This window comes from Siniperca chuatsi, linkage group LG7 (assembly GCF_020085105.1).
Source record: "Siniperca chuatsi isolate FFG_IHB_CAS linkage group LG7, ASM2008510v1, whole genome shotgun sequence".
NCBI classification, from domain to species: Eukaryota; Metazoa; Chordata; class Actinopteri; order Centrarchiformes; family Sinipercidae; genus Siniperca; species Siniperca chuatsi.
This window is the reverse complement of record NC_058048.1, coordinates 18,990,787-19,000,037: the sequence shown is the minus strand read 5'-3', so window position 1 is coordinate 19,000,037 and position 9,251 is coordinate 18,990,787. Positions and strand designations below refer to the sequence as shown.

General features: G+C 40.3%; 1 protein-coding gene across 5 annotated transcripts in view; it reads left to right on the top strand.

Moving 5' to 3' along the window:
- Positions 1 to 568: 568 nt before the first annotated feature.
- Positions 569 to 9,251, top strand: part of sipa1l3 (signal-induced proliferation-associated 1 like 3) — a 74,618-nt gene continuing 65,935 nt past the window's right edge. For 2 of the 5 annotated variants that reach the window (XM_044204045.1, XM_044204047.1), the window contains exon 1: positions 569 to 738. The gene's annotated coding sequence lies outside the window, so the exon portion shown is untranslated. Of the gene's footprint in view, positions 744 to 9,251 lie in introns of all 5 variants that reach the window. The other 3 variants (XM_044204044.1, XM_044204046.1, XM_044204049.1) reach the window with 2 other exon arrangements.

Below are 9,251 nucleotides of genomic sequence, written 5' to 3'. Positions count from 1 at the left end.
TTGATAAATTGTTGTCTTTGATTTGTCTTTTAATTTATTGTTACTTTTGCCTCTGATGTCTGGTCTTTTCAGGGGGTATTTACCAAAACATGATTAGATAATTGATGAAAGTGAAAATGGTGATATTGACTGAATAAAAAAAACAAAACAAAAAAACAGTGGTTTTAGGAATATGTCATGCATGTTGGTGATACTTAACAATAAACCTTTTTGTAAAACTAAACAGTTCTTAAACTTATCTGAATTGATCTGTGAAATACCAACTGACATATGAGAGGACTGATTATGTTAAGCAACCACAAGGTTGTGCTATTGACTAATTTGTGAGCGATGCATAATCGAAATGTGATCATGCAGCATGATAAATATACAGAATACTCATCTAGTGTTATTTATACATGTGTTTACACTCAGATGTAGTTTCCAGTGCCTTTAATATTAACAGTAAAACTCTGTCACTTTTACCAGATGGTCATTCAAACTATATGTGTGTCCACAGTCCCAGTGGTGGTGGTGTGCTGCCCCCTGTGTGTTACTATCAGTAGGTTGCGCCAACCAGAGCTGCGCATGCGCAGTGAGTGTGCGGGCGCAGCTTCGCCGTGGTTTCGGTTGAGCATTCTTGGCAACGTCTCGCTCGGTGAACAGGCAGTCGACCGTCGGCCAACGAGTGTTTCCACAATGTCTGGAGAATTATTTTAACGGAATAGGATCCGAGCGGAAACACCGGATCAGCGTTAGGTAAGGTGTGTGCTCTTTTTGGTTTTCTCTGAACAGTTTTAGTTCAACAGTGCGGGCTATTCAAAAGCGCTGAAAAGTAAACGTTAGCGAGCGAGGCAAAACCGAGAGGCAGCCGAGCCGACCAACTTCAGTCAATGCCGAGAACAGGCGCTTTACTACGGCTCAGCCGTTACTCTGAGTCCTACCTACAACCGTTTACACCGGTTCAATGCTTCACTTCGACCTCCGGCCATTCAACAGAGTAGATATATAGCCTCAAATATGCCGCTACCCGTAAAAATGTATTAACTACAAAATATTCTTCAACCTTCCTGATCATTAAGGTTCCAGTGCGCATGCTCATAGTGCTGTTCAGACTTCGGTTTGTAGTTTTTCGTACCTGAGTTAATCACAGTTGTTAGGGCCAAGAGAAAACGGTAAAACTACAAGTTCCAGACAATGGGAGCTTTGTTTGGGAGCAGAGCTAGCCAGCTAGTTAGCCTGGACGAGCTTTGAATTTCGAGTAGTTGTGCTGCAATGGGAAGTTGCCTTGGCTGGAAATGTGTTTCAGAATGAGCTGCATGGGAAATATTTTGGCTGTACTGCTACACACATACACACATATTCTTTTTTGATGGGAGTGTTGCAATAGTTGTAAACGGCACCGGTTTGCCGTGATAGGTTGTGCAACATGTTTTAAATGTGGTCATAAAATGAGAATTGGTTGTGCTCCTACTATGTTTGGACATGCAGGCTCTGCTCAGCTGTCAAAAGACCTGTGCGCAGGATTTGCAAGTGCGTAGTAGACATGTGTATATATGTATGATTGTGTGTGTTGTGTGTGTGTGCGGTCGAGTGTGTATATTGAATGGGGAGGTGATGATGCCTCGGCGTGTCGTCTCCCTTTCATAGAGATCCCCCCGTGCTGCTGCTGTATTCCCCAGCCCTCAGGAAATGACACGTCGAGTATCAGGGTGATGGATCTGTCCTGCAAGAGCAGCAGAGCATGGCAGCACTGCACATACTCTGGTTGCCTCCCATCTGGAACTAATGGATTAATTATTACTGGGGGAAATCTGAGAATGATGTTTAAGGGTCTTACCCTGGTTATCCTTCTGCTTACCCGCCTGTAACAGCACAGGTGTTGAGCACATCACTGCCCACTGTTTGCTGTGCAATGGGGAAATCCTGCATTTCATCTTCAGTTTGTGAGGAAATCTGATTTGAATGCAGTCGACACAGTTCTGAACTGTGAAGTTTATGCTGAATAGTAATTACATGGTTCTCCATATTGTAAATCCAGTTTCCTTTGATCAAATGCTGTGCACCAGACTGCAGAAGTCATTTATACAATGCTCTCTGTTTATAGTTTCCATGAAGACATTTCCATTCTTTCAATGGATGTTTGAAAATGTTACATAGTAAAAGCAAAGCTAATCAGACTTTCTGTTTATTGCCTGTGAACTTATCAGTCTATGCAACTCCAATGTTGTATGTTTTTAGCTGAAGATCCCAAAGCATATTACACTTATTGAGTAAGCAGCAGTGTCCTGCTTAATGACACACTGCTTTTGTGAGACATTAGAGTCTGAAGCAGTCTTCATCCACAAGGCTGCCTTACTGTTCATAACCTTCGCTGTTGTAACTCAGACATACTTTATACACTCCTTTCCTGACGTCTTTTGTAGATAAGCTTCTTTTCCTGTAGCTCTCTACCTGTCTGACAAAGCAAAAATTCCATCAATTGATGAAAGAAAACTGCAGTACACATGTAGTCCTGCATGAGTTATTACATCAAGTGAGTGCAGCTGCATGTCCCTTCGAGCTGCTTTTGATGGATATATTGAAAACAACAGGAGCTTATGGCTTCCAAGAGATGAAGCAAACCTGCAGAAATTAGCAGGGATTTCACACTGTGGTGTAGATACATTGGTGCAGTTTGAATCTTAAGTGTCCAAATTTAAAATCCTCTATTGTGTGGTGTAATAGGCCCTTTTCGCTGAAAAGGCACAGGGCCAACAATAAAGGAGCCCTTAAAATGACAAAGTAAAATGACAAAGTAAAAAATTACATTGACATTAAATGTTTTTTCTAAATATTCTTTGCATTCTTCTTTAAATTAATCTCATTCGTAAAGTTCAAAGCATCAAAATTAGCACAGTCTAGTCTAGTATTTGGTAAAACTGTGTTGGTGCTGCATTTAAAGGTTTTCATTCCAGCTATGCGGCATGTTCAGGTAACAAACCCTTTGCCAAATGCCGCATTGTTCTCCAGGTTGTACAGTTGGGGTCACGTAACTCAATTGAAGTCAATGCAAGTTGTCATTAAAATCACTCTCCTGAACTCCATGCTGTTGAGAGCAAAAGGACAAAATCTAAGGTATATATACAATATTTATGAACTCTTAGGTTGGGAAAATGTGTCACTCTGAAACTAGTCAGAAAAGTGTACATTTCAAGATCCAATTTCTCTAGTAAAACTTAACCTTTCCAAACTAAACTGGGGATGCTCAAAGAGTTCTTAAATATGGTTCATTACCTTAGATTTTGTCCAGAATATGCTTTGCTGCCAATACTAAACGATTTTGTAAAGTCCTGCCAGGTCCATAATATCTGTGTAAGCATGTTTGTTTTGGTATTTTTACAACATAATCACATTATCGATGCTCATTTCATAACTTTGGCCCCACGTCACATCTCGGCTTGTAGTTGGCTCCACTGGTTACCAGATAACAATTGCTTACAGTCTGTGATCTTGAGGAACATCTCATATTTTGTGCTACTTATTCTGGTGTTTCATTGCAAACAGCTGCAGGAACAAAGGATCCTGCCTTCAAAGAGAGCTGAATGTGGGCCACCTGAGTTATTTCGCCTGTAAACATTACATTGAATCACCATGTCCTATCTTGATAGAGGTGACTCATCAGTTGCTGATTTTTCCCTGGTCCGTTATTCTTGACAAGGATTTTAAAGAACTCACACCGAGGCACGCAGTCACAGTCATCTGTTGGGTGAACAATACATTTTTCCAAGTGCGTCTTTTGTGATGTTTTTAAGGCAGCAAAGATTTTGTTTTGGCACCAGCTCTGGTTAAAGTTCTCTTTTCCCAACCGCGACACTTTGGCAGCCCTCCTGCTGTTTGTAATTTTAGAACGAAAAGCCTCTTGCCAGGTTTCTATTTAATCCTCGGAGGCGTCTTAGTTAAATGAAGGTTAATAGAAATAAACAATTGTGTGCTCTCACAGTGTGCAGAAGAACAAACACACTCAAAGACCTTAAAAAACATCCATCACAATCATTGGGTGTGTCCTGATAGGTCACAGAGAGGGAGGACGATACCTTAGGCTACCTTACGCCATCTGGTCTTTGTCAGGGTGCTCAGTGACGGCATAAGTGTGTGTTTTGAGGGGGCTGCTGAACATGAAGCATTGTCTTAAACTTGAGTTTATAAAGTTGAGCTGAATGTCAGCTAACCTGCTACAGACATTAATTTCTTACTGAGGTGTATTTCAAACTGCTCTCTCTCTCTCTGATCTGCCTCATGCTGTTGGTTTATACTCCTTTTAAACAAACGCTGTGACGCAGCCGGTTTAACCCATGTCAGTGGTTAATCTGAATGGGTCACCACACGTCATCACACCTGGCATCACAGCCTCCAACCAACTGGGGTTGAATACAGGTTTGACATTAATTGACTGTGGTAAACAGGTATTTCTATTTGCGTTGACAATTTATTTCAATCTTGCTATTAAATAGAAATTAATTTATATCAAGCAGATTAACAAGTGCCTTCTACTCCTAGCCAGGTGGGCTGCTCATACTCGCCATAAAATCTCCAAATAATTTAGCCAACATTGTCACTGTGACAGTGTAACCAAACTCGCTTAGATCATACAGCACCTCTTGAATGCATACACAGAATGATCTAAGACTGAAAACAAAATATAGACAAAGCAAGGCAAGTTTATTTCTCCAGTACCTTTCACATGCAGAGGCAATTCAAAGTGATTTGCGTAAGGTAAAGAAATGCATTAGGAGTGCATTTTAAAAACACAGCAAAAATGAAAATAAAAGTAAAATAGCATTAAATTAGTTATTCTAATTATTCTAAATTAAGATAAAATAAAAATGGACACAAAATAATAGACTAGAAATACAGTTACAGTGCAGTAATATATAAAGACTCCAGACACTATGTACAAATTTAAAATGTGACATAAGTCAATTTTGTTAATATTAAAACACAATTTTACCCATTGACTCGTCTAACAAGAAAGACAGACAGAAGCCCAGAGCAAACTGTGTAGGCAAGAGCAAGCGTGGATGTGGAGGGAAACTGAATTTTCTATTTGATAATTATGTAATGCAGTGTAGTTCTATACTTCGGTGGTTTAGCTGTGATGTTTATGGGACTACAGTGGTGGACTAGAGTTTGTGTGAACAGTGATATCCTCAAATAACTGAAAATATTTCTTTGCACACCTGAATGTGTAACAGGTACGTCAGAGGGCAGCACAACTTGAATAAAAAGAAAAAACTCCTCCAAACTGTCTTGCTTACTATATTTGCTATATATATATATATATATATATATATATATATATATATATATATATATATATATATATATATATATATATATATATATATATATATATATATACACACACATAGATGCTGGGTAAACTGTTGTGATGCTTGTTTAAACATCATAAATAAAAATACCAGCTGTAACCGAGACAGTGTGCTGGTGTTTTTTGACTTCTATTCAAGGGATTAACCTATAACAGCAGTCTCATGTTAATGGATCAAACACGGTTTGAATGTGGGTTCAGTAAACCTGTGTCATACATGTATTAGTCAGAGTGCAGGTGTACAGTTCAAAATGAAATAGCATTAGACCACCAACAGTATTGCAAGCCCCCCCCCCCAATCCACTCTCTTTGATGTATTTGCCTCCCTTGAGGGTCTTATCCATAAGTCAGCATACATGACAGTGTCAAGAGGTCATAGATTTACAGAAAGAGGAGCATGCCGTGTTTCTTGAAATGAGTCTCTGTTTTATGGCCTTCTGTGCAGCCATAAAACATTTGCTAGGTAGGCAGTTGATCTATGAAGCCTGCCAAGCTTTATTTCTTCTTCCTCTCACTCCTTCAGAGGTCAAATTCCTTCAAGGTGTTGTTTACCAATCTGTGTCTTCTTCTCAGGGAAGAGGATGAATCAGAGAATCACAGTCCTGCGCGTAAATGTCCAAAATGTGCTTGCATTCGGGCTGATACCACTGGCAGTGTGCGCTTTCTATCTTTTCCAGAGGTTAGGGTCTTCTCAGTTTGGATATAACATAGTGTACGTCTCTCAGGCATAGCATAGGCTAGGTCCCAGGCTACATCTTTCTTCTCTTGACTCCTCTCTGGTGCTGGATATGTTTGACTGGGGTAAATATAGCCTGTTGGTTTTAGCTCGAGGATAAACACAGATGTTGAGGAGGCCTTTCTTGCCACAGGTCGGCCTGCGTCCTCCCCCCTGGTCTGCGCTGGCAGCAGAGGGAGAGAGTGAGAGGGAATGCCTCACCATCCAACCACAACACACTTGAAAACAGGTTTATTGGACTTAACACTAAGCTTTTGACAGGGTTATAGGATATGTATACATTTGCTGCAAAGCATTAAGACATCCTGACAAAGTGCTGTACACAAAGAGTGAATTACGCAGGTCTATATATGACTGTCCATTTAGCAATTTAAAGTGGAGGCCACTCTACAGATTTACAAATGGATGCCAACTTAAGAAAGAGCCTGTCAGGTGGTGAGTTTAAACTTGAATACTTGGATTTGTGTTTATTGACATAGAGGAGAACTTGAAGATTTTCACAGACAGGATTGTAAGAAAACCAGACCTGACTGTTTGGGTTATTTATCAATTCTCACACTCCCAGGCCACGAACGATAGGAATCGCTGCGATAACTGGCTATAGGCCTGCTTAGTCCCTGAGTAGTACTGAATGTGCTCATTTCCATAACATTAAGAGCTCTTATCTGTTACTCTCCCCCTTTGTATAATGTTTCTCTCTAGCCTATATGTGTCTTTCAAAAGAGACCTATGATGTTAAATGGTGTTTCAGTGCTGTGCTGTAAGAGACTGTTGATGACAGACGCACAAATCATGCATTCAATCTCTAGGGAACCAGCTTTGTTCTAGAGACTTCCAAAGCATTCAGATACACATCCATTAATATGGATTGCCATGCAGCTGAGAGGGGCGGCAGCCACCTTTCTCTCTGTGATGTCTTCATTGCCTTTGTTCTCCCTATTTGTTGTGTCTTGGGAGTTGAATTTGTCTGGCGCTTTAAGTGGAAGAGCGTGTTGTTACACCTGCTACATATCTGTCTGTAACAGAGGCGTCACACATAGGGTTGACAGGTGGTGTGTGCGCGCACAAAGAGCTCTGTCATACACCCAACATAGCAGAAATGTTCTGGAAAGAGGAAATCCTGCATGACGGGTTAAAGAAACAGCTGATTCTGTCTCCCATCTGTTTTTATGGAGTTAGGAGGAGTAAATTAACCTCGGGTGCCCCACATACACATGAGCTTGACCATCACACACCTGTCAAGTCTTAAGCTCACTTGCTAGTTGCTGTCCATTTTGGTCTGAGCTGCAGCATCTTAAGGTTATGCTACAGTTATAGTTGATTAATCATTTTCAAGCAAAAACACCAAGAATCCTCCAGCTGGGGATTTGCTGGGTTGTTAGTTATATAGCCTATATAGTTATATCATTGTAACTGAATATCTTTGGGTTTCAGACTGTTGGTCGAACAAAACATGACATTTAAATACATATTCTTTGGCTTGGAGAAATTGTGTTGGGCATTTTTTCCCTACTTGACATTTTGCAGACTAAACACTCAATCGAAAATCAAAACAACAATTGCCAGATTAATTGATAATGAGTATTAGTTGCAGCCCTAGTGTTACCATATGGTCACACTAGGGCTGCAACTAATGATTATTTAATTTTAAATTAATCTGATTATTCATGTAGTCTATTACATGACAGAAATTGTGAAAAATGCCCATCACAGATCCCAAGTTGACATCTTCACATTGATTGTTTTGTCCAACCAACAGTCCAACACCCAAAGACACAGTTATATAAAACAGAGAAAAGCAGCAAATTCTCACATTTGAGATGCTCGAATGTTTTTGCTTTTGTTCTCGATTAATGACTTAAATGATCGTTTCAGCACTAAATCACACCAGGGAACATTACTGTAACAGGATCTGTAGAAGGTTAAAGACACATATTGAAGTGAGAAACACAGCCAGCAGAGACGCTTAAGAGTAATTTCAAGGTACCTACTATCATGTCATCTTTTATTTTTCTTTAAATATTAGTGCTAAAATGTAATGACATGACAGTTTTGAAATTGGTGATCAAGAATGTTAATGCGAACGAGGAAGTTTAAAAGCCCTTTATCTCCGTCAATGGCCTGAATCACTGAATCAACAAAAGATTGTAATGACCCAGCCCACTCTGTCTGAACAATGCGTCAATTCTTCATCGTGAAAGATGTGTGTATGACCACGTTTTTGTTGCTTTCTGTAGAGCAATAAAACCATCTTTGTAGGCCCCAGACACCTCATGTGAAATTCCATCTGTATTTTATTTGGAAGCGCTCGACGGCCTCTGCGCTCCTTCTGGCTCTCTGTGCTGCCTGTTGGGGGTCAAGCTGTCGGACAGGAAGTGAGTATTAACTGAGGAGGATGCTAGTGCGTGGTGATGATGAGTGTTGCTATGAATCAGACAATAGGCATCAGAGAGAGAAGTGGCCTGACACTGCAGAGATCAGTCACTGACCAGTTCACAGGACATGAGAAAAAACATTTCTCTAAGCTCAGAAAAATGTTAACACAATTTGTCCGTGGCATGCAGCTGATATCCTGGGCTTTTCTTTGCCCATTCATTGTTGGAATAGTTTAGTATTAGCTCATCTTAGTAACTGGAGACGAACCACGTTGCCTCCAACTGCTGTTAAAAAAACCGTTGGAGAAAAGGGCGTAACACCAAACACCACCAGGAAACGTGTAGATAGATTTGCATGTCTCCCCCTTCCTCTGTCACTCAGGATGTTTTGCTTTTAGTGACCTGCGTGTCCTTTTAAAACACAGACAGCTTAACACACACTGCCTCATGTATGTGTTTTTAGTTCTTTTCTGTCTCATTGTAAGATGTTTTATGAAACGACATCAAAAGTCAGTGTCTCTTTCTTTTCCCTCATTTTGCGGTATGTGGCATACATACATACATGCAGCCATTCAGAGAGGCATGCATAACATACATACATATGGTCTCTCCCACCCTCTTCCTCTTCATAGCTCAGATCTTAGGCTATGACTGCTGACTGTGGAGCCATTGTTTTAATGCTAATTGAGTATAGCATGTGGTCATTCTTTGAATGCCTCTTGGCTCAGTTTTTATGGTACTGTATCAAAATCTGCATTTTTCCCCCTCCTCGTTTCCAAATCAGATTTGA